This window comes from Dipodomys merriami, unplaced genomic scaffold, assembly GCF_024711535.1.
Source record: "Dipodomys merriami isolate MVZ:Mamm:240054 unplaced genomic scaffold, mDipMer1.0.p SCAF_379, whole genome shotgun sequence".
Lineage (NCBI taxonomy): Eukaryota > Metazoa > Chordata > Mammalia > Rodentia > Heteromyidae > Dipodomys > Dipodomys merriami.
Window position 1 is genome coordinate 82,909 of NW_027205370.1, and position 25,953 is coordinate 108,861.

Below are 25,953 nucleotides of genomic sequence, written 5' to 3' on the forward strand. Positions count from 1 at the left end.
AAAGGGTTTGAGTAGTCTGTAGCTACTATATGAAATGTGCAGTTAAAAGCATGGGAAATTAAGAGTGGAGAGCCAGGGTATAGAGCAGACTTGTGGCCATTTTAAGGATCTTGCAGTTTATCTTGTATGGTGGCACCAAAAGGTTGTTGGGAGAACTCAGCCCTATTATCACTATTGGTAAAATACTCTGGTTGTAAAGTAGAGGAGGGAGGACGGATGTGAGATAAGGGTCTGTGCCAACTTCACAGCCAGGTAGAAGGGTAAAGGAGAGAGACTCTTCAAGTCTGAAGATCCCTGCACACTTTCTCCATGGCGCATTACACTTCAAAGAACAGTGTTGCCATTACTGCCTTAAATGGACACCACTTTGAAGATAATCCTCCTGCATCCATTCTTTAATGGGAAGAAGTGAGAGGATGAAATCTTGTTTAATGAATGTAACAATGACATCCTTTTATAATGAGTCTTATTTATTATACAAGCATCTTAAGGCAAGATCACATCATTCATCACATGTATTTGTATCACAGGTAAACAAGTCCTCTCCATTTTTTTTCTTTTTGGTTGGTCATGGGGCTTGAACTCTGGGCCTGAGCGCTGTCCTTCAGCTCTTTAGTTCAAGGCTAGCGCTCTAGCACTTGAGCTACAGCACCATGTGTGGTTTTCTGTTGGTTTATTGGAGATAAGAGTTTCACGGACTTTCCTGCCCCATCTGGCTTTGAACCACAATCCTCAGATCTCAGCCTCCTTTGTAGCAAGGATTACAGGTGTGAGCCAATGGCGCCTGGCTCCATTTTTTCTTTTTTTTTTTTTTTAATTTAATTGTGAAAATACCGTGCAGAGGAGTTACAATTACATGGGCAAGATAATGAGTATATTTCTTATCAAGCATTGTTGCCTCTTCCTTTGTTTTCCATTTTTTCTTTATTTAATTTATGCCACAGTAACAGTAGCCTCAGTACAGACTCACAATTTCAATCTTCATATTTATACTGGAAGCTGAATATATACCTTCAGAAAACTCCTGGCAGGTAAGATGAAAATTGCACATGAAAGAAATCTGTAAGCCTGGGTGAACTGGTTTTCTCCTCCTTCCCTACATTACAATTTCTGTCTTAAGTGTCATTCCCTTCATATGGCTGTTCACTTTTCTCCCTGATCTTAGCCCAGTGGGAAGGAAGATTTTGGAGGAAGAAATGTATTTTTTCCTTAGCTGTATAGTGCGTCAGGAAAAGGCCTAAGTGTGAGGCAAATGAGGGAAATGCAAGTCCTCCTTAAGCAGAGCTAATCTCCAGGTGCTTAGCATGCTGAGAAACGCACTAGGTTTGTGGACTTTCTTTATTTGGATAATAATAATTCTTTATTCTCACCAAGAGCTGTCAGGGAGTCAGGGAACTCAGCAGGAGAGAGTCCCATTGGACAGCTTAATCTACTGCCAGGTAATCAAGTGGTTTTCTCTGAATAGTAGTGAGCTGTCTACCATATAGAGCATTTGAGCCTTGTGCAGGGAACTTCAGCATTTTAACTTTTAACTTTGGTTGAGTTCCTACTGTAGGCAGGATTCTATTAAGTAATCAGGATAGATACAAATGCTTTCAGTTTTTTTTTCTAACCTTATACTGGGAAGAGTTGCTCTCTCAAGAAATACTGACATTAACTAGTCCCTAAAAACTCCCTGATATCTTAGCAAACAAAGGGACACCTGTTGGCCATCTGGTACAACCACCTTCACATACTTAGGCTTGGAATCCCCTTTTACAGCAGCAAGGGTGATCACTAGTCTAGATAGTCTATGGTTGAATGCTCTTGTTGGGTGAGGATGCTGTCTGCTTAACAAGGGATTGTTTTAACCCCAGATACCACAGAAATTTTATTATTCTAGTCACAATTTATATTACAGTCTCTGGTACAGTATAAGAGAAAAAGTTTACCCCTTTTCCTCCTTGAGATTATTTCAGATCCTGATTTTTCTTATTATGATCTTGCCATTCTGGCTTAAAAATCCTTTGAGCTGTTATTCCATTTTTATCATATATGAGATGGATTCAAAGTCTCTCATCCCGTCAGCTTAAATGGATTTTACTTTCTCCCTCTTCCTCTTAAGAGTAAGTCCTCAGCCATTGTCAGACTATACATCAAAATTTCTTGCTTCCCCTGCTAAATATTCTAATTAATATAGCCCACATTCCTATCAATTGTTAGATGTAGTTGTAGTTTAATATCAGATAATTTTAAAATTTAAGCTAAGCCTTTATTCTGAAACTTGTGCATCCTCTTCTCATGTGACCTTAATTTGCATATAAGTATATTATGTAGAATGAATTGAGATGTATGAATGTATTCACAGTATTTCCTTCTATCCTCCTTCGTTTCACATCCTTTTCATCCCTTCCTCTTCCTTTTACCTCTTTTATTCCTTTAGGTTCCAAGTAAAACCATAAGTCTGGGAAAGGAATCACATGAAAGAGTGAACCAACAGGGCACTCCTGATTGGACAGGTATGAGAGGAGATAGGCCACTACATGAAAAACTTTTCATGAACTCTTTTCTGTGTTATTTAATGGAGTCGACTAGCAAAAAATGACATATCCTGACATTTAAACTAAATATTCCCACTTACCTGACAGTTAATATATTGAAACTCAATATCATATTTATTGAGGAAAAATCACATTAAATACCTCTTCTGTACTCATAGCAGATGTCACTGATCCAGAATAGCACTCTTCTTTCTGTCTGGTTTTCTCTGAATAGTAGTGAGCTGTCTACCATATAGAGCATTTGAGCCTTGTGCAGGGAACTTCAGCATTTTAACTTTTAACTTTGGTTGAGTTCCTACTGTGGGCTTCTAGCCTTCAACTACATTTTCGTGGGAGCCATCAACAAGTTCTCCAAGCTGTTGATCATCACTGGTGTTGTAAAGAGTGTTGTTATAATTGGTATTTCCTACAATAAGAGCTCTGGGAGCACTCAGTTACAATGTCTGTGGTTATTTCGTGTGTGTGTGTGTGTGTGTGTGTGTGTGTGTGTGTGTGTGTGTGTGTGTGTGTGTGTGTGTGTGTGTGTGTGTGTGTGTGTGTGTGTTCCCTTCTTGGAGGGCTCTCTAGATACTGAGTTTTTTTTTTTCCCTCTGCTTTCTTAGAGCAAACAAGGATATTAGATGTTAGGGTACTTGTAGGCCATTCCCGTGTCCCTAATCTAGAGTTACAGTTCCTAAGGCAATTCATAATGTCCTCAGTTCATCTGTTTCCCTTGTTATCATTAAAACAAAACTTCTTTTTTTGATTGGCTTTGCTTCTATCTACTTTCTCATTTCTCTTATAGAAAACAATAACAAATTGATTTTCCCTTTATTCTGAGTTGTTTGTATGGTTTTTCTTAACTATAATATTTTTATTGTTATTATATTATAGTTGGATCCTCAAAATATTTTATAAGATCTCCAAAGCTGATTTCCGGGAAGATGGCGGAGGAGAAGCTGGAATCTGAACAAGCTCTCTCATAGAAAGCAGTTTTAGAGTTCCAGTGAACAGTCCTAAGCCAGAGAATCACACCAAGTGTGCCATCACAGGACAGAGAGTTAGACAAGAGAGGGGAAGCCAAGGAAACACATCAGCTGCCGCTGCGGCGGCAGGGTCGCGGCGGCGACCACCGCCGCGGGGTCATACCTGAGACACAGAGAGTCCAGGACGAAGGAGCCAGACGCAGCGGATGAGCGGATTCTACTCAACACCAACAAGAACCGACAAGGAGCAGACATCTTCATCCTGCTGTTTGCAGACCAGAGACGACCCAGGATCCAAGACTCGGCGTGAGTACAAGCCCGATGTCCTCACTCCTTCTCAGGGAGCAGAGGAGGGAAGGCCACCCCTCCCCCCCCAGCACCGGTGATCTCCATCTTGGATACCGACAAAGCTCGGAGGAGCTGCTAGCTCCAGCTCAGGCCTTGGAATAAAACGAGTCATTTAGCAGGTCACAAGAACTTAACGGCGAAGTGACCTGCCAGACTCAGCTCCATCCAGGGAAAAGTCACCCAGCTCAGGCGCCAGCCATTGGAGTGCCTTGCCTCACTGGGTAACCAGAGCCAGAGGCTGCCCCTCCCTCTAGCAGCCACCACAATCAATTGAAAAACAGAAACCCTGAGAATGGCTCCAGGCTGGGCGCTGTGAGCTTTATCACAAAATAGCCCCAGGGAAAAGCTACTGTTTGTTGAAAGGCCTCAACTCTACCCAGAACCTAGCCTCATCACCACATCCCCCTCTTTTGGTGATTCTCAAAGCAGATCACCCTCCCAGAAAACTAACCTGGGAGGGGGATCTCAAAATCTTGGGTAAAGCAGAGCATTTTTCTGCCTCCTCCAACCAACCGACTTAAGAAACCAATCAAGCCACAGGACCTCAAGCTGACCAGAGACTCCAACAAGAGACTGGTTACAGACAAAAGGGAGATACAGGATTCTTCCCACTCCTCCCCCCCCCAAAAAAAAAAAATCAAAAGACTTTTTTTTCTTTTTTTCTTTTTTTTTTCCTTCTTCTTCTTTTCTTTTTTTTGCTTGTTTTTTGTTTTTTGTTACCTTATATATATATATATATATATATATATAAATTTTTTCCCTTCTAAAACTTTTATTAATCTTTAATTTTTGCCTCTTCTGAAAAAATAATTGTTTTCCAGTAACTTTTTTTTTCTTCTCCTCTTATAATTTTTATTTTAGGAATATGTGAATGAGCGTTTTCCTTTCTTTTCTTGTCTTCTTTCTCTTTTTCTTTCTTAATTATCTTTTGGTTTTTTGTCTAGCTCTACTGAACTTCTGATCTTTTCTTCTCCCTTTCCTATCCTTAAAGTTTTTCACATCTCCTCTATGTCCCTCTCCTTCTCTGAACATATTCACATCCCTCTCTAAATAGACGGTCTTTTAACCTCTATAATAACATTAATTTTTTCGTTTCTATTTTTTTTTCTGGTCTCTCTTCATTCCCCTTTCCGTCTCTTCTTTTTCTCTCTCTCTCTACTTGCATCCTACCCAACCCATTTCCTGCATTGTGATTAGGACATAGTTAACTCTCCCCGTGCCTCCCCACACCAATCTATTCCTATTTTTTACCCACATCTCTCCCTAATCCTAATAATTTCTGGTTTTCCAAATTCTTTTCTGCGGTTCGAAGTCCTTTAACATATAGTTGTTTGATGTTGAATAGATGTATCTGTTGAACTAGATTGTATCTGTAGACTATTGACTGTAAAAACGCAAACTTTGGTTGATGGTTGCCTTAAGATAGTGTTCTAACACAAAACTGGTGCAATCTTCATCTCAAATGGGCAGAGTAAGCCGGAAAAACACAAGAAAAATGGCAAATTCGGGTATCTCAATTCCCAATCTTGATAATCAGGGATTAGAACAGATAAAGAATAATCCAGAGGAGAGTTCCCAAATAGCTCTACAAACACTAATAGCAAACATGATAAATGAGAAGTTTGACAATGTACAAAGGACTCTGTATGAGCGTGATAGGGAGAGAGAGGAGGCATCCCAGAAGTTTATACAGGAATATCATAAGCGTGAGGAAGCTACTCAAAAACTGATACAGGATTTGCGTGAACAACTTGAGAATACTCAAAGAGAAAGGGAGGAATGGCGTGAGCAGGCAGAGAACACTCAAAGAGAACTGCAGGAATCCCAGAACGGGAAGAAAGAGAACTGCAGGAATCCCACAGACGGGAGGAAGCTAATCAAAGAGTAATTCAGGAATTGAGAGACCAGGTAGAGAATACACAAAGATCACTAAAGGCATTCATGGAATCCATTAACAAAGAGCTGAAGGAAGTCAGGGAGACCACAAAGGGAATGCTGAATGGAACCCAACAGAAAGAATGGGAGTCCAAAGAAACCATAACCAATCAACTAAGTGATTTGAGAACAAACACTGAACACCAAATTAAGGAAGTAAAGAAATTCATACAAGACCTAAAACAGAGCTTCAACAAAGAACTTGAAGCCATCAAAGCTGGCCAATTAGAAGGAAAAGAGATAAAAAACAAAGTAGAGAGTCTTGACAGCAGGTTAGACCATGCAGAAGATCGAATCTCAGGGATTGAAGACAGCCTAGATATTATAGAGAAAGAACATACAACCAACCAAGACAAGTCCAAGAAATATGATAGGTCTATCCAACACCTGGAAGACACCATCAGAAGGCCCAATCTAAGGATAATGGGTGTAGAGGAGCACCTAGAAACAGAAGTTAATGGTCTAGGAAATTTGTTTAACAGGATCCTAGCAGAGAACTTCCCAAACATACAAAAAGATAGGCCTATTCAGATACAAGAAGCTTTTAGAACCCCAAATAGACCAGAGCAGAATAGGACATCCCACTGTCACATTATAATCCACACAGGATCAACCCAGACCAAGGAAAAGATCCTTAAAGCTGTCAAGGAGAAAAGGGTAATCACCTATAAAGGGAAACCAATTAGAATTACCTCAGATTTCTCAGCAGAGACAATCAAAGCAAGAAGAGCCTGGAATGACATATGCCATGCCCTAAAAACAAACAACTATCAACCAAGAATACTGTACCCAGCTAAACTCTCCTTCATAACTGAAGGCCAAATAAAAACCTTCCATAGCAAAGAAAAATTGAAACAATACATCTCCACCAAACCAGCCCTGCAAAAGATTCTTAAAGATGTCCTACACATAGAAAACCAACAAGAACGCAACAAAGGCCAAGAAACTGCACCCAAACTGAGAATCCAAGAACCTTAGGAAGAACCCAGTTTTCACAGCCCCCAAGAAGGTGGATAACATGGCAGGAACCCCCAAATACCTCTCAGTCCTATCTCTTAACGTTAACGGACTGAACTCTCCAATTAAGCGATATAGACTGTCTAGTTGGATTAAAAAACAAGACCCCTTTATCTGCTGCCTGCAGGAGTCACATCTTGCCCGTAAAAACAAACATATTTTCAAAGTTAAAGGCTGGAACAAAATCTACCAAGCAAACGGCCCTCATAAACAGGCGGGAGTTGCAATCCTAATATCAGATAAAATAGACTTCAAACTAAAATTCGTGAGAAGAGATAAAGAAGGTCGCTACATACTAATTAAAGGATCTCTCCTTCAGGAGGATATTACAATTCTAAATATCTATTCGCCAAACAATGGAGCACCCAAATTTATCAAAGAAACACTACTTTCCCTCAAATCCCATATAGATCCAAAGACATTAATTGTTGGGGATTTTAACACACCACTCTCCCCACTAGATAGATCAACTCGGCAAAAACTCAACAGAGAAACCGCAGATCTAAACAGCTGCATAGATCAACTAGACTTAACAGACATTTACCGAACATTTCACCCAGCAGCAACAGAATACACGTTCTTCTCAGCAGCACATGGAACGTTTTCTAAAATAGACCACATTTTAGGCCACAAAGCAAACTTGTCTAAATTCAGAAACATTGAAGTTATACCTTGCATTCTCTCTGACCACAAGGGAATAAAATTAGATCTCAACACCAAAAGCCACCAAAGAAAGTCCGGTATCACATGGAGGCTGAACAACACACTGCTGAATCATGAGTGGGTCATGGAAGAGATTAGAAAGGAAATTCAAATGTTCATGCTATTCAACAAAAATGAACACACAAATTACCAGCTCCTCTGGGACACAGCAAAGGCAGTACTCAGAGGCAAGTTTATAGCTCTGAGCTCCTACATCAACAAATTGGAGAGATCGGAAACTAACAATTTAATGACACATCTAAACCTCCTTGAAAAAGAGCAGCAAGATAAACCCCAATCCAGTAGATGGAAAGAAATAATCAAAATTAAATCAGAATTAAATGAATTAGAATCCAAAAAAACTATAGAAAGAATCAACAAAACAAAGAGTTGGTTCTTCGAAAAACTTAACAAAATTGACAGACCCTTAGCAAACCTTATCAGAAAAAGGAGAGAACACACCCAAATTAATAAACTCAGAGATGAGAATGGAAACATCACCACGGAAACAACCAAGATTCAGAACATTATTAGGGGATACTTCTCAAAACTTTATGCTAATAAGTTTGAGAACTTGACAGAAATGGACCTTTTCCTAGCAAATATTGACATGCCAAAACTAAACCAAGATGAGTTAAACCAGCTTAACAGGCCCATATCAAGCATTGAAATAGAAACAGCAATAAGAGACCTCCCAGCTAAGAAAAGTCCAGGACCAGATGGTTTTACAGCGGAATTTTACAAGGCCTTCAAAGCAGAGCTCACACCAATACTCCTCCAACTCTCCAATGAAATTGAAAGAGAAAGCTCACTACCGAACACATTCTATGAAGCCATCATAACCCTCATCCCAAAACCAGGCAGGGACTCATCAAAGAAAGAGAACTATAGACCCATTTCTTTGATGAACATTGATGCAAAACTTCTCAACAAAATTTTGGCCAATCGACTTCAACAATTCATCCAAAAAATCATACACCATGATCAAACAGGATTCATTTCAGGGATGCAAAGCTGGTTCAATATACGCAAATCAATTAATATTATTCACCACATCAACAGGAGCAAGAATAAGAACCACATGGTTATCTCAATAGATGCAGAAAAAGCATTTGACAAGATCCAACACCCCTTTATGATGAAGGTTCTGGAAAAATTAGGAATCCACGGAACATTCCTCAATACAATAAAGGCTGTATATGACAAACCTACAGCCAGCATTATACTCAATGGTGAAAAACTAAAGCCATTTCCTCTTAACTCAGGAACAAGACAAGGATGCCCACTCTCTCCACTTCTCTTCAATCTAGTATTAGAATGCCTAGCTACAGCAATAAGACAAGATGCAGACATAAAGGGGATCCAAATAGGGAAAGAAGAAATAAAACTCTCCCTCTTTGCAGATGACATGATCTTGTATTTAAAGAATCCCATAGACTCCACTCCCAAATTACTCAAGCTGATTCAAAACTTTGGCAAAGTAGCAGGTTATAAAATTAACCCCCAAAAATCAATGGCTTTTCTATATGCCAACAATGAGAAAAGTGTGGCTGAAATTAGGAAAGCAACTCCATTTGTAATAGCCCCACAAAAAATAAAATACCTAGGAATTAACTTAACCAAAGAAGTAAAGGACCTCTATGATGAAAACTTTAAAATCTTGAAAAAGGAAATCAACACAGAACTTAAAAAATGGCAAAACCTCCCATGCTCCTGGATTGGCAAGATTAACATCGTGAAAATGGCAATACTTCCCAAGGCTATCTACAAATTCAACGCCATACCTATCAAAATTCCACCCTCATTCTTCAAGGAAATAGAGGAGGCAATCCAAAAATTCATATGGAACAATAAAAGACCCTGAATAGCAAAAACGCTCCTCAACGGAAAGAACACTGCTGGAGGAATATCAATACCAAATTTCAAACTCTACTATAAAGCCATAGTAATCAAAACAGCTTGGTATTGGCATAAGAACAGACCTCAGGACCAATGGAATAGAATTGAAAACCCAGAAATGAACCTACAGACCTATAGCCATCTAATCTTCAATAAGGAAGCTAAAACAATAGAATGGAAGAAAGACAGCCTCTTCAGTAAATGGTGCTGGCAAAATTGGTTAACTACATGTAGAAAACTAAAGCTAGATCCTTATATATCACCCTGCACCAGAATCAACTCCAAATGGATCAAAGACCTTGAACTCAAAGCAGACACTCTGAAAACATTACAGGATGGAATAGGAGAAACCCTAGGTCTCCTTGGCTCAGGTCGAAATTTTCTGAATAGAGACCCGGAAGCACAACAAATCAAAGAAAGGTTGGACAAATGGGATTGCATAAGATTGCAGAGCTTCTGCAGGGCAAATGACATAGCTGGCAAGATCAATAGAAAGCCCACCGATTGGGAGAAGATCTTTACTAGCCATACAACGGACAAGGGTCTCATATCTAAAATATACTTGGAACTCAAAAAATTAAACCACCCAACAACAAATCCTCAAAGAATCAACTGCCCAATAAATAAGTGGGCAAAAGACTTAAAGAGAAGCTTCTCTGAAGAAGAAACAAGGATGGCCAATAGACACATGAAGAAATGTTCGACATCCCTAGCCATAAAAGAAATGCAAATCAAAACAACATTGAGATATCACCTCACTCCAGTTAGAACAGCAAAAATCAAGAACTCTAACAACAACAGATGCTGGAGGGGATGTGGACAGAAAGGAACCTTACTTCATTGCTGGTGGGAATGTAAACTTGTTCAACCACTTTGGAAAGCAGTATGGAGGTTCCTCAGAAGACTTCACATAGATCTCCCCTATGATCCAGCAATCCCACTTTGGGGCATTTACCCAAATGTTTACAAACAAGACCACACTAAAGCTACCAGCACAACTATGTTTATTGCAGCATTATTTACCATAGCTAAGATATGGAACCAACCCAGATGCCCCTCAGTAGATGAATGAATCAAGAAAATGTGGTATATATACACAATGGAATTCTATGCCTCCATCAGAAAGAATGACATTTCCCCATTTGTTAGGAAATGGAAAGGTTTGGAAAAAATTATATTAAGTGAAGTAAGCCAGGCCCAAAGAAGCATAGGTCCCATGGTTTCCCTTATTTACAATATCTAGTATAGGTATGAGTCAAGCGGAAAAGGTCAGATAATGTGATGTTAGGAAAATGAACCCTTAAATATGTATTTTAATGTTTTCGTTTCTTTCATGCATGTGTTTCTAACGCATTTATAAGATTATTTCTTTGTTGCTTTGTATGTCCCTCCCCCACAGTGTAACCCCCACTTTCACTATATTTGATGTCAGTATAACATGTGGAGGAGATGGGGACAAACAAGTGGTTTAAGGATTCAGGTGGACCTGTTGCAACAATGAGAAGTACAAAATGTCATCTCAAAACCAGCTTTACAATGTCAGTGTGGGGGGGGGGGGAGGGGGGTATGATTGGGTGGGGGGGAGGGGGGAGGCTGGGAAGGGAGGTGAAGGGTAAACAAAGGAGGAGGCTGCAATGCTTGGTAAGAAATGTATGCATTATCCTGCCCATGTAATTGTAACCCCTCTGTACAGTATGTTCTCAAATAAAATAAAATAAAATTTAAAAAATAAATAAATAAATTAGTACATCCACAATGGAAATTAACATGAAGGTTATTCAAAAACCAAAAAATATGTTTTATGACTCTGGCATAACACTCAGGCATATATCTGATGGAGAGTAAATCAATTAACAAGAAATATAACTATGCTTATAAAAGCTCTGTTCACAACAATCAAAATGTGGAATAACTGAACTGGTAACCATAGTGCCCAACAACCAATGAACAGATAAACAAAAGCATATCTATAAATAAAACTGAATACTACTCAGCCATAAAAAATTACAATTTGTAGGAAAATGGATGAGATTGGATATCTGTCAAACAAGATAAGACAAACTCAAAAAGCCATATAGGACATGCTCTTGCTCACTTGTTGAATGAAATTAATCACTAATGATGATGACAATAATCATGACAAAACATAAATGTAAAAGAGAGACTGTCTAGAAGGAAAAAGATACTTCTTTCTCCAATAAACCAGGAAAAAGTCAGAAGTGGAGGCAAGAAGGGAGCAAGACTTTGTATAAATAAATATTAAAAGTAAAAATGGTTGACATTAAGAGTCATTCTGATTGTTTTTGCATTTAAATTCAAGACAAAAGGCATTAAAACTAGGCAAAAATAACAATTTGTCATCATAAAACAATGTACAATGTACAATAATTTCTATTATTTAATAATCCAATAATCATAGCATAAGAACACATAAAGTTTAAAATGCAAGAAATTTAAGGGGAAATATCCAAATAATGAAGGATTTTATTACTTCTTCAATCCAAAGCAGGTCAGGTAATCAAAAATAAGTGGGAATATAAAGAATCTAGGCTTCATTCATTAAAAATTTCATAGTTCCTTACCCTGAAAATACACACCAGTTTTTAAATACTTGTAAAAAAATTGTAAAAACTGACCACATAATAGGCACAAGAAAAGGCTAAAAATAAATAGCAGCTATCATAATATTTCTGCCTATACTGCAATAAGTGCAGAAATGAGAAATACAACCAACTATTGAAAATGTTATAGCACATCCTTTAGTAGTTCAGATCATGAGCCTATTATTAGCCTCAAAGTAGGAGCCTATCTAGGAACTAATAATATTGGAAACACTACAGTAATAAAACCCATGAGAGACATCTAAAGCAGTAAACTGGTGAAAACATGAAATTCTATATATTTGCATTGCTGAATAAGAATCCAGCTCAAATACATTAAAAGAAAAAAAAAAAGACCAGAAGGAACAAGTTTTCTAAAACAAAATGTAGAAATTGATACATCATAAAATAAGTCAATAATTCTGAGAGTAATATAAATTAGGAACTAGTTTAAATTACAAAAAGCAGAAACACAGGTAACTAACAATAAGGAAAATAAAGCTCATATGGATAAGGCATTAAAAATACTTATGGGTACTTTAAAAAATATATATGAAAACATTTTAAATCCCTAGATGGCATAGATATTTTCTAAGAAGTAATACATTATCAAAATTAAAAGCATTTTATAATTATATATTTATCATCAGTCCCTTCTGGAATCAACTACTCATCCACCTACCACCTAAAAGAAAAAAACGAGATCAAAAGAGTTGCATAAACCTATTTTTCCTAACCTTATGGGAACAAATCATGTGCCTCTATCTCAAAAACCTTTCCATGCAGAGAAATCAGCTTTCTAGTTTAAATCAGTCTTACCAATTAATGCCAATGCAAACAGCTCTAAGTTAATATAAGTAAATACAAAATGTAAAAAAAATGTATGTTCCGGGTGTTGGTGGCTCATGCCTGTAATCCTAGCTACTCAGGAGGCTGAGATCTGAGGATCGTGGTTCAAAGTCAGCCAGGGCAGGAAAATCCATGAGACTCTTATCTCCAATTAACCACCAGAAAACCAGAAGTGGCACTGTGGCTCAAGTGGCAGAGTGCTAGCTTTGAACAAAAAGAGTTCATGGATAGGCCGGGTGCCGGTGGCTCACGCCTGTAATCCTAGCTACTCAGGAGGCTGAGATCTGAGGATCATGGTTCAAAGCCAGCCAGGGCAGGAAAGTCTATGAGACTCTTATCTCCAATAAACCACTAGAATCGTAAGTGGTGCTGTGGCTCAAGAGGTAGAGTGCTTGCCTTGAGCTGAAGAGCTGAGGGACAGCGCCCAAGCCCAGAGTTCAAGCCCCACAACCGACAAAAAAAAAAAAGTTCATGGACAGCACCCAGGCCCTGCGTTCAAGTCCTACAACTGAAAACTGTTTATGTGTATGTATATGTGCATATGGTATCCTATATAATGACTAAATGCAACTTACTGTGAGAGAAATGGATTGTTGTTTCAACAATAATTGAAGGGCATGGCCATCCATCTGATACTGATCATGTCAGTTCTAGATCAGTGTAGTAGATCCCCTATGTTCTAAGTTCATTCTCCCCAGTCTCTCCCAACAGCCTCTATCACTTTGTTAACAGAGTGAACTTCCTAACACATCCATCTATATTTTGTAGTTCCTCTACTTACACTCCATTAGAGATTTCCCATAGGTGTCAGACTAAATAGGGAACTCATGATCAGAACACATGAAAAAGATTCTTCCCACCTCACCTTTCCTTTTTCCAGGCTACACTACTCAGAAGATCTTCAATTCTTGTTACTGCTTCTTGTTGCTCTATTTCCCCCATGCTGTTTTCATCCATTGTGTTTACCTCCTCCTATCTCTGCCTCAGCTTAGTCTTCGCCTAAGACCCCCCTGGGCTGTTTGTTCACTTATTCTTCTATTAGCTCCCCATCGGTCCTCAGTAGGATTCAGTACTGGAATTGTTGCCTTGGAAGCCATCTCCCTCTCTGCTCCTTAGTTTTGGGAATACCGAGTTTTCTTCTCTGAAAGGATGGGGGGACTCCCCAGTTTGAATGGAAATCACTTCTGGGTCAAGAAAAGCCCTGTAAGTGCTAAATGAAACCAACCAGGAATTACATTGACACCTCTGCTTGAAAATACAAAATGCTGGCTGGAGGGATGGCTCAACTGGTAGCGTGTCTGCCTATCAAGGGCAAGTCCCCAAGTTCAGAAACTAATACTGTTATCCCCCCTAAATTACAAAAAACCAGCTTCTGGATTTCAGTGATTTTTTTTCAAATTTGCCATCACTTGAGAAAAAAACTGATTATCTCAGAGGATGATGTTTCCTTGTGATGCATCTTTCTGTACTTAAAAGAATTAAAATCTAATTTCATAGTTTGAAGGTGGCACAATGTTGAATATTAAAGGAGCTATCCAAAAAATTCTGTGAGAACAGATTTTTTTCAAACATTATATAGACAACACACCTGTACACCAAGTCCCCTGATTTGACATTTCAGAAGCTTCATAGTCTGCATATCACATTATTCTATACTGAAGATTTTATCACCAGTACAAAAGAGAAATCATTTACTGCCTGGAAGCTGCTACTCTGTGAGGTTTCTCTGCAATGTTTCATTTATAGTTCTTGGACATTCCTGTTTCAAATACAGATCCAGCTGTGTCTCTTTTATATAATTTATTTTCCCCTATAGTTTTTTTTAAAAGCATACTTCCAAATTTATTAACCGAAAAAAGCATTCTGACTTAGTGTAATTCTTATTTCACACATGAGCTGGGGGATGTCAAGTGACAGAGCACCTGCCTAGCAAACATGAGGCCCTGAGTTCAATGTTTAGTACCACCAAGAAGATCTTATTTTACACATGAGGTACATGATGCTAATTAGATTAGATGAGTTTGCCCAAGTAATTAAGATCCAAAACCATAAGTATGTAAATCCTACATACAAAATGCTTTGTGTGAAGTGAATAATATCTGTAGTTATTTCTATCAGAACAAAAAGGTCTATGTGTTGGCTATCTGTTTCTTGACTGAGCATCAGCTACCATTTTATTCAGTTATTTGACATGGAAAATTTTCACACTTGCTAAAGCATTAAAGACAAGACTTTAAACCCTAAAATAACACATGAGATCTGAAAACTGCCTAGTGTATTTCTAATCAAATCCATTGTAAATAAGTCACAAAACAAATTAAAATGCAATGGAGAAGTATGGAAGATAACTTCAGGGTCCGCCAGTGGTTCGTTCCAGCACCATCTGTACATCTATTACATAATTAGAATCCATTTTGGGCAAACTTAAATAGCTGGGCATCCTACCATAAAGACCATATGCTTAAAAGTGAGTAAGAGTTGCTAATGCAAGAACCATCAATTGTTCAGTTTCAAAAAAAGTCTATAAAAAGAAAAAAAAGTATCTTTTCTAGACTGAAAGGTTGTAGATTCTGATTGGTTCATTGTTTGGTGGTTGAGAGATGCTTGTAGGGTGAGAGAGAGAAGCAAGACAGGACTGTTACAAATGAACTTTGTTCAGATCTTATAAACAAGAAGTACCTTAGGGATAAAGTGAAGGGTCAAGTTGTCACATGTAAACACAGATTAGGTATCCTGGTAGAGACCTCCAGATATGTTTTTAGATTTGCCAGGACCATTCTGAAAGGTTTCACAAGTGTGGAACACAGCTTTAAAGAAGTGTATTTTCTCCAGGCACCAGTGGCTCACACCTGTAATCCTAGCTATTCAGGAGGCTAAGATCTGAGGACTGCGGTTCAAAGCCAGCCAGGGCAAGAAGTCCATAAGACTTTATCTCCAATAAACCACTAGAAAACCAGAACTGGTGCTCTGGCTCAAGTGGTAGAGTGCTCGCCTTGAGCTGACGAGCTGAGGGACAGCACCCAGGCCGAGTTCAAGCCCCATGACCGACCAAAAAAAAAAGTGTTATTTTCTTTCCTTTTATATGGAGAGCATTACATTCTATTCAGAAATATGTGTTTCCTTCACCAAACAGGGATAAATTATGAATATACACCATCTTGATACAAATGATCTGCTTTGACTATGTTCATCCTTTTTCATCAGACTGGGACAAAGTCTTTGCTAGCTATTCATCTGACAGGAAATTAATGCCCAAACTATATAAAGAGCTCTGAATGTATAAAGAGCTCAGAAAAGAATAATCAAATTAATAAATGAGCAAGTGAATTGAACAGTTTTCAAGAGAAAAAGTACAACTAGCCAATGAACACACAGAGAAAGGTTCAACAGCCTTAGCTATAAAGAAGATGTAAATCAAAATAACAAGATTCTGTCTCATCCCAGTTAGAACGACTATCATCAATAAACACCTACAAAAGCTGGTGGGAAGGCAAGAGGAGAGGAATCTTTATACACTTACTGGTCAGAAAATAAATCAGTCCAGCCATTACAGAAATCAGCATGATGGCTCCTCTAAAACCTAAAAATAAAGTTACCATATGATCCCACTATACCACTCTTGGGCATGTATCTGAAGAAATGTAGGTCAACATATACTAGAGATACCTGTATAACCATGCTCACTGAAGTACTATTCACACTAGTCAAGTTATGAAGTCAATGTAGGTGCCTATCAACTGATGAATGGATAAAGAAAATGTGGTTTATATATACTTCGGAGTATTATTCTGCCACAAAGAGGAATGAAATTATGTTGTTTATAAAATGAATTGAACTAAACATAATGATCTTGTAAGCCAACCTTATGAATGTTTCCATTTTTGACATAAAATATTGAATTTATTAGATGTAGTTATTCTAAAAGCCAATAATAGGTAACATCCATCATTATTTTAACATTACAAAGCTATGTACAATTGTCAGATTCATTAGTATCTGATGTTCTATGAGTAACCTTTTGGACTTTTAAAATTTTAGTTAAATAACAAACCACTTGAAACATAATTATCTCTTCATCCTCTGATAATTTAAAAGTTGCTTCTTAAGAATAAAGGAGAAGTAGTGATTTTCATGACTGACTCTTATTTACTAACATCTCTTGTTTAATGAGAGCAACAGCACAAACAAGATCCACTTGAGATTTCAAAAACATTAAGAAGAGACCAAACAAATTTAATTAAAAAGAAACGCAAGGAAAAAAGATCCTTAACTCTATTTTCTCCCTTGAAAACATGTTTTGTTCTTTGGAAACCTAATTTCACTCTGTAGTGCTTATCTCTTTTTCTCTCATCAACTTTTCATATATTCCACAGTCATAGAGACTATTTGCTGGTAGATATTATGCTGTAGATTTATATTCATTAGTGTGCTCTTCGCAGGAGGTAACTGAACTCCCTTACTCTAGCTGATAAAAACGAAGAACTGTGTTTCTATAGCACGTTCAGAGGCAGGGTATCTTCAGGTACACAAGATGAGCAATAATAATATCATTAAGGACCTAGGTTCTTTCCATTTTTTCCACTCCCTCTTCTAGGTAATTTTCTTCTAAGTCAGATCCCTTCAGGATTTTAAGGGAACATGATAATTGCCTGTTTAATTATTGACATTTTGGGAGACAGAAATAAAAATACAAGTTTGCCAATTTGTTAAACTTAGATCTTATGCTTTCTTGATCCTGTACCAATTACAGCACACAGGAAAATGTCACAATTTGAATGGTTTCAAACATAATCAATAAATATCCCTGTTTCAACATGGGAAGGATAATATATCATAATTCAGATAGCTATTATCTACCTACGATTGGGTAATGGACTTACCTTGATTTCTGGGTCAGCCAAAAATCTAAGCTATCCTAAGTTCTCTGTAAATGCTCTCACCTCTACCTCACTCCTGTCTCACATTTTCTCCCTCAAACATCCAAAATAATAGAGCAGCTGGAGTGAGGAAAAAACTGACATACTGTCATTGGGCCAACTGCATGTGATTTCTACTTGTAGTTGGCAGAGCTCCTTCAATTTTGGGGGTGGTACACATAACAGACCCTTTCTGAATCCAGCTTCGGGGGTTTATGTAAATCAGCACTGCACATTAGAATACTGATGCCACTGAACCACAGCACATAGATTAAATTAGACTTTGTGGGATAAAACTTGGAAGGTGCATCTTTTAAGATTCGCATGTGATCTGGGAATGCTTAGTATACTAAATACCATGAGTGTCTGAATCTCTCAATTAATGTCTAGTTATGAATTGTCTAGATACAGACCTATACATTGAATTCAGCTTCTTTGAAATTTACCCAGGTGACTTGAAGCAAATCTATTTTTTAAAAAAAATTATCTGCAGTATAGTAACGACTCTAAGGTAAAGAAGCTATGTCAGCTTCCTTTCAGAAAATGCTGTTTATTCAATGGTTCTATGTCTGAACCAAAAATCTAACACAAGCGTGAGGAGTTTTTATTGCTTGCTAGATATTTCTGGGTATAGAGTGCTACATATATTGGCAATGCTTCAATTTTATATTGTAATGGGATCTCCATAGGATTATCTGAAATTGGTTTTCTGCTGTAATCTCCCATTTTAACAGCCTCTATAGACCTGCTCAGGAACTGACTCAAAATTGTTGTAAGAAATATTTGGCATCATAATTTATTTTATTAAAATTATACAAGTGCTTCTTCTTCCCCCTCTCAACTAACTATGAGATATAGTAGAATACCATTATCACTGCAATGGAAAGTAAATACTTGACATGTGCAATACAAAAGCTAGAAACTATGTTTCCTCTTGAGTGCCCAGTCTTCAAGCATCCTCAGATTTTTTAATAGGATTCTGACACCAATTTCAGATGATGGAGGAAAATTATTTTATCACTTATTTTCTTTAAAAATTAATGCTTCTGACACCAGAGCTATGCAAAGCTCCTAAAGCATTCCCTTTGGTAATACTCTCCGGGTTATATTCAGGCTGCTTACTGGTTGGCCGAGCCCTCTAATTCTCTCACAAATACCCACTAACTCCTCCCAATGCATCATCCATGGCCTTGGTAAGATTCAGGAGGGAAGGATCAGCCTGCTCTGACTAGCAATGATCTCCTCTGTGATACTTCCTGAGACACTTCTTGGCCTCAGCACCTCGTGGGCTCTATGGGGTGCAAAATGAGACCCACCACTTAACCAGTGATCGATTTTTTTTTTCAAAACTTCACTTTTGTAAGCACTTTTTTTTTGGTACCAGTACTGAGGCCTGAATTCACTAGCCCTTTTGTGCTCAAGATTGGTGCTCTACCACTTAAATCATATCTCTACTTCTGGCTTTTTGTTTGCTAGTTGGAAATAAGAGTCTCTTGGATTTGTCTGCCTGGGCTGGCTTCCAACTAAGATCCTCAGATCTCAGCCTTCAGAGTAGTTAAGATTACAGGCATGAGCTACCAGCACTTGACATTAATCTCCATTTTCAGTAGGTAAAATACAAACTTGACCTTATGTTTCTGTGGATGACACAAATGAAGTGAAGGAAGTATATTCTTCGTGAATCTACTTGTATTTACAGACACAATCTCAGTCTAAGTCTATCTCATGAAGCCTGGTTTTATGCTACATCTCTAACCACATTCTAGATTTAAGGCAATTCTGTTTTGTGCTCAGTATTACTTATCTAAGGGAATAGTACTTGCCTCTCTACTAAAAATGGTTACAGTCTCAATATTTTCTTATCTGAGACACAAAATGCTGAAGATGTGCTAGAATAAATGTCTCATAAAGATTATGAGTTGCAATTTTGTTCTCCAAATCACAAGTTTTTAAATCTCCATTTTAGTGATTATGACCTTTCATTGAAAACATTTCTGAGAGTTTTCGAAAAGCCATATCCATATGATTAAATGTAAAAAGAATATTTTAATACACTTTTAATAGGACATGAGGGCCCAATAAAATAAATATTCTGAAAATGGGAAAAAGTCCAAATTATTCCTACCTTTTTCAAAATTTTTATTAACGTTATATTGAGTTTTAGTGCTAAGTTGTAAGCTATTCCTATAACACAGTTGCAAAACCTCATCAATTCTAATGGCATGAGAATACAAATTCTCTTCTTCCAAGTATCTTAATGAATAATTAATATCATGTTCAATGATCTGGCTGCAAGCACCAATCAGTTGGCCATAATAAATTGGATTTGTATTGAAGAAACTGTTCCCCTTGCCCATCACAAAGATTACTGTTTCTTTTAGGGAAAGCCTATAATAGTAGGAAATAAATCTCTGTTGGAATACCTCTTTGCTATCTGCATCCGTAGTCATTCCTTTTAGAAACTACTCTGTCACAGCATGAGTTGATCTTGAGGGACTGTTTGTAAAAGATAATTGCTAATAACAACAAAAAATTAAATTGATTTTTACAGAACAAAGTACACATCCTTTTCTTCCTTCTGTTTGAAACTTTATTTGCAGTGCTTTGTATCTAAGAGATACCCTTTTAGCATGATGATTGTCAGAACCCCTATCTAATGCACTTCCTAATTACAGTGTAGCTTCATTGAGTGGAAAGAAAACCATAGAAATACTGAGAAATATGACACAGCCATAGAGGGGTAAATGGTCACAGGTTTCACTGGAGAAGGCTGCAAAAACGTCAGAATCAAGAGAATGAATAAAGCCCATATCATTGTACCATCCATCTGAATGATCTGAACCTTCACTACAAAAAATACATTAGGTAGCCGTTTTTATCAGGTGCATACATGGAAGACACTAGAGAACCAAAATGCTCAGAATCTACCCTCTTTTATGAGGGGAGAGAGTTGGAGAAGTACTTGGTAATAATAATAATAATGATACTAAACTATTGAATAAGCAAAGCAAAGCAATTTGGAAGTGGGAGGCACATGTAGTAAGATGGAATCTTGATAGAAAGAGAGAGAGAGATCAAGAGATTAAGAATAACTTTCATTTGAGCTAAATATATGGTTTCAAAGGCTAGTTACTGGAAAATTATAGCTGTCAAATGCTTTTTAAACAAATAAACCCCACAAGTCTACAGTTAATGTAGTGATCCACAGTTAAGTAAATATATAACAATGATATTAAAATAATAATTCTAATTAAGTCTTGTCATAAATACTTCATAAACCAAGTTATCATTTGTAAAGAAAGGCAGCAATTCATCATGAAGCAATGTATCTGGACCTTTCCTGTGAGCTCCTCATCTCTACCTATAAGTATGCACAGTAGGGATTTTACCATTTGTTAATGTTCTACTACTTGTAAAACTAGTAAATAGAAATATTTTAATTTATATAGAAATATAATCCTTAGTTCATACTCCTTCTGTTCCTAACAAAGATAAACAGTGCAATTAAGTTTTCTCGGTAATCATTATGTAAAGAAAAGCTTGAAATTTATATCTATTTTTGGCCCCTCAAGAAGACCTCTGTAGACAAGCAGTAAGCCATATGAAGTCATGTGATTATGGCTGTAAAGACAAGCTATTCCTTAGTGGCCTCAAATTTAGAAGAGGAAACTCATAGATTAGAGGACTTGCTGTCTTCCATTTCTACCCACAAATCTTAACTGTCACAGTCTCAGACTAAATAAAACTCCAAACCTCTTCCACATGACAAACTTTCAGCTAAAGAAAGCTAAGACTGCCACCCTAGCAACTCAGGATTGAGGTCTGAGGTTCCCAGTTCAAACCAGACCAGGTAGGAAAATCCATGAGACTCTTATCTCCAATTAACCAGCAAACGCCTTAGATGGAGCGTGTTTCAAGGAGTAGAACACCAACCTTCAACAATAAATAAATAAATAAATAAATAAATAAAAAGCCTCAGGGACAGTTCCCAGGCCCTGACCTGAGTTCAAGCTCCAGGACTAACACCCCCCTCCCCCTCACCCAAACCAACCGGTCCTACTCCCCACACACAAATTAGGGTTAGCCTGTAACCCTAACTACTCCCAGAGGCTGATCATTGCAGTTGATAGCCATATCAGGAAGAAAAGTCTGTGAGACTTTTTATCTCCAATGAACCAGCAAACACTGAGGAATGGAGCTGTGGCTCAAGGGCCAAAGAGCTAGCCTTGAACAAAGAAAGGTCAAAGCAGGAGTGCAAGGCCCCGAGCTCAAGTGTCATCACCAGCACACGCACGCACGCACACGCACACTCACACACAGCTGGTTATATTACTATAATCTCCATTACCCCTACCATGATATAAAGGAACCAAATGAAAAGACATGCTTGGGCCTTGTTGCAAACAACAAGTCTTCCCTTCCTTTACAGCCTGGCTTTTGCCTTGCCAGCATTGCTGGTGGAAGACGCGCGCCTGGGGCCTGGGGCTGGGCCTGGGGCCGGGGCTGGGGCCTGGGGCGGGGCCTGGGGCCTGGGCCCGGGGCCGTGGCCTGGGGCGGGGCCCGGGGCCGGGACCTGGGGCCTGGGGGTGGGGCCGTGGCCTGGGGGCGGGGCCTGGGGCTGGGGCCTGGGGCTGGGGCCTGGGGCCTGGGGCTGAGCCTGGGGCTGGGCCTGGGCCTGGCGTCCAAGCTCTGGAGCAAGACGCGGAGGAGGCCCGCGCTCCTTACCTCAGTCAAAGCCGTGTTCACATTAAGAGGAGAAAAGGTGTTTTCTTTCCAATTGTCACCCTTCGCTGATGACATGACTTCCTGCACATAGAGTTGGGGGCGATACTATACAGCGAAGTGGAAGACGGAGAGAAGACAGCCGCAGAGCGTTACCTCAGGGCTCCTCGAATTAGCAGGCCTTCCCTGGGAGGGCGCGCCCGCACGCACGGGATACAAAACGCGCACAGCGCATGCGCACTTATGCACACGTAACACCTCCCCCCCCCCCACACACACACACCCAAACGCATGCGCACTTAGGCACGCCCGCACGTGAGCTGGCCTCATTCCCACAACACGTGTCTGGCCTGCCAGTCTCGCGAGACAACCGCGGGCATGGTTCCTTCTCAAAGCTTCTGAGGTCAAGTGCGGAAAGCGGGCCACCCGGAAGAGGACACGGAGACGCCTGCAATGCCGGTGAGCCACTCTAGGCAGATTTGGAAGACCACCGAGAGGCGGCGGGAAGCCCTGGAGGACCGGCGGTGGGAAGCCGAGGCGGAAGACTTTGGTGTCCTAAAAGTGATGCTGAGTCCTTCCCCTCCCCTTGGTGGTTCATTGGAGATGAGAGTCTCACGGCCTCTCCTGCCCGGGCTGGCTTCGAACCCCCATCCTCAGATCTCAGCCTCCTCGGGTAGCTGGGACTCCAGGTGTGCGCACCAGCGCCTGCCTCTCCTTGTCTTTTCCTTGTTCCGTTGTATTTTGTTTATTCCGGGGGATGGGTTTCTCTCTGTTCGCCCCAAACTCTTCCCACCTCCGTCTCCTTTAAGGTTCAGTGTTTTTCATCAGCAAGACCTGATTTTTTTTTTAACCCAACTCAAGGAGATCTCCACCTTGGGAGAATCATTCCTAACAGAGGGTTCAAGGAGTAACTTGGAATGTTTCTATAGGGTTTTCTTTTGGGGGGGTTGTTATTGTTAGTTCCACGCAGGGCTTGAACTCAGGGCCTGGGCGCTGTCCCAGAGCCCCTTGGTGTTCAAGGCTGGCACTCTACCACTTGAGTGACATCACCACTTCCAGCTTTTTCTGGGAAGTTTATTGGCGATGAGAGTCTCCTGGGCTTCCCTGACTTCGAACCGTGATTCTCAGATATCAGCCTCCTGAGTAGCTAAGATCATAGGCATGAGCCACCAGCGCCCAGCTTGTAGTTTTGTTGCTGCTTTAATCTTTAAGTAGTTATACAGAGGAGTTGCCATTCAACAAAGCAGTTTATGAGTACGATATCTCCTAACCAGTGTCACCCCTTTCAACATTCTACCCTTCCCCTCGCTTTTCTAATTGTGTATGATATGCACTGGATTTTTATTTTTACTTCATCTTCCTCTGTTCTCTTCATTCACCTACTGTCTCCCCTTGATTCCCACCAAATACCCCTTTGAAATACGCATTTACTTTCAACTTTGATTTAGCCTATGGGGTTACATTATTTGAGTTCTCTCTTGAATCTGCTCATTTCAGTTAATACACTAGTGTGCCACCCAAAATATTTACTTATACATAGGACAGACTTAAAATTATTAACTCAAATTCAGTACTTACATTGGACATTTTTTTTGTAATTAATGGTTTTTTGCAATTCCCTTGCCTGAGCATAGTAAGCATACCTGTAACTTCATCAATTTGGAAGATAGAATCCTGCCTGGCCAAGCAAAAACTCCCATTTCCTGCACTGGGGAGAAAGAAATGTTTATCTCTTGTTTCCATCTTCCCTACTTTAACTCTGTCATACTAAAATAAATACCAAAAGAATAGGAGACTGTATAATATTAGGGTGTGGCTCAAGTGGTTTAGTGCTTACCTATCAAGAAGGAGGCCTTGAGTTCACCACAAAAAAAAAAAAAAACTGGTTAGGAAGAATAAATTTACTTTTGTGTTGATATATTTTACAATATGGTAAGCATAGTTAATAATAATGAATTGTACATTTTAAATTGTTTGATTTGTTTGTTTTTTTGTCAGATGTTGGCCTGGCCACTGACCCTGAGTTCTTCAGCTCAAGGCTAGCACTCTACCACTTGAGCCACAGCACCACTTCTGGCTTTTTCTGCTTATGTGGTGCTGAGGAATCGAACCCAGGGCCTCATGCATGCAAGGCAAGCACCCTACCAGTGAGCCACATTCCCAGCCCCATTTAAAATTGTTCACAGTAAATTTCAAATATTTTCACTATAAAAATGGTAAGTATTTGAGGTGATATATGTTAGCTTTCATTATTCCCCTGGTATTCATAAATCATGAAATCATTTTATGTACATTGTAAACATATAAGACTACAATTTGTCAATTTACAATTATAAAGAAGACTTGGAGCCAAATATCTGTGAGAGTATAAAGTCATGAAAAAGTATTTGGTAGACAGGGAATTAATTTAACTTCTATAAATAAATCTTAACAGCCCCATTAACTTGAGGCACTTTAGAGAAAGAGCATGTCTGCACAGACTATATCTCCAAGCTCTTGGCTCACATATGAACTCCAGTATTTTCTGAATCCTCTTTGTACCTTATCTCTTTCAGTTGTTTTCAGAATCAAGTCTTTCCTGGGCCAAGGTCATAAATATTGAACTTTTAGACCCAAGTATTGCTTAAAATGTAAGTTTCAGGGGCTGGGAAGGAGGCTCAGTGGTAGAATGCTCGCCTCTCATGCATGAAGCCCTGGGTTCAATTCCTCAGCACCACATAAGCAGAAAAAGTCAGAGGTGATGCTGTGGCTCAAGTGGTAGAGCACTAGCCTTGCGCTGAAGAGCTGAGGGACAGCACCTAAGTCCAGAGTTCAGGCCCCATGACTGACAAAGAAAAATAAATGTAAATTTTAGGTTTTCAACTCACTAGATTCTAGGTTCTAGAACTTCATTGCCATTCTCTAGTAATTAAATAAATTTTCAATATAGCATAGTGGGAAATAGAGTTTAAGTTATTTTAAAGAATTCACTAGCATATCATAAAACAAAAATAAAAATATTACACATTAAAATCTCCTAAGTTGAGTTTGTGTGTCCACATAACTGCCCATTTTTTGTTAAAAAGAGTTAGTGAGTCTACTTTATCTCACTTATGAAACTAAAACCCCTCTGTACATCACCTTTACAATAACAATAAAGACTTTTTAAAAAAAAAGAATCGGTGAGTATATGTGTCTTAAAAATTAAATTCTTTATTTAATATTTATAACCCCAAACCTTCTTCATACCAAGAACCAAAATGGCAATGGGGAAAATAGAGTTAGTATTTATTAGTTTATGATGTTATATTTTATAGTCAGGAGACAAAAACTATTGGGACTTACCAAGGAGAATCATCAACTAGAAACAAAGGAACTCATGGAAACTCTTAAGAGGAAGGACAAGTTGTATGTTGACAGGAAAAGCATCTAATAAGAATACCAGACTTGGTAATATGTAAGAGGATTAAAAATGTTTATT

General features: G+C 38.8%; 1 long non-coding RNA gene across 1 annotated transcript in view; it reads right to left on the reverse strand.

Annotated features, from left to right (window-relative positions):
* Positions 1 to 22,664, reverse strand: part of LOC138804907 (uncharacterized) — a 60,156-nt gene extending 37,492 nt beyond the window's left edge. Inside the window, exon 1 of the long non-coding RNA XR_011365378.1 lies at positions 22,497 to 22,664. This is a non-coding gene — a long non-coding RNA (uncharacterized lncRNA). The remainder of the gene's footprint in view (positions 1 to 22,496) is intronic.
* Positions 22,665 to 25,953: the final 3,289 nt, after the last annotated feature.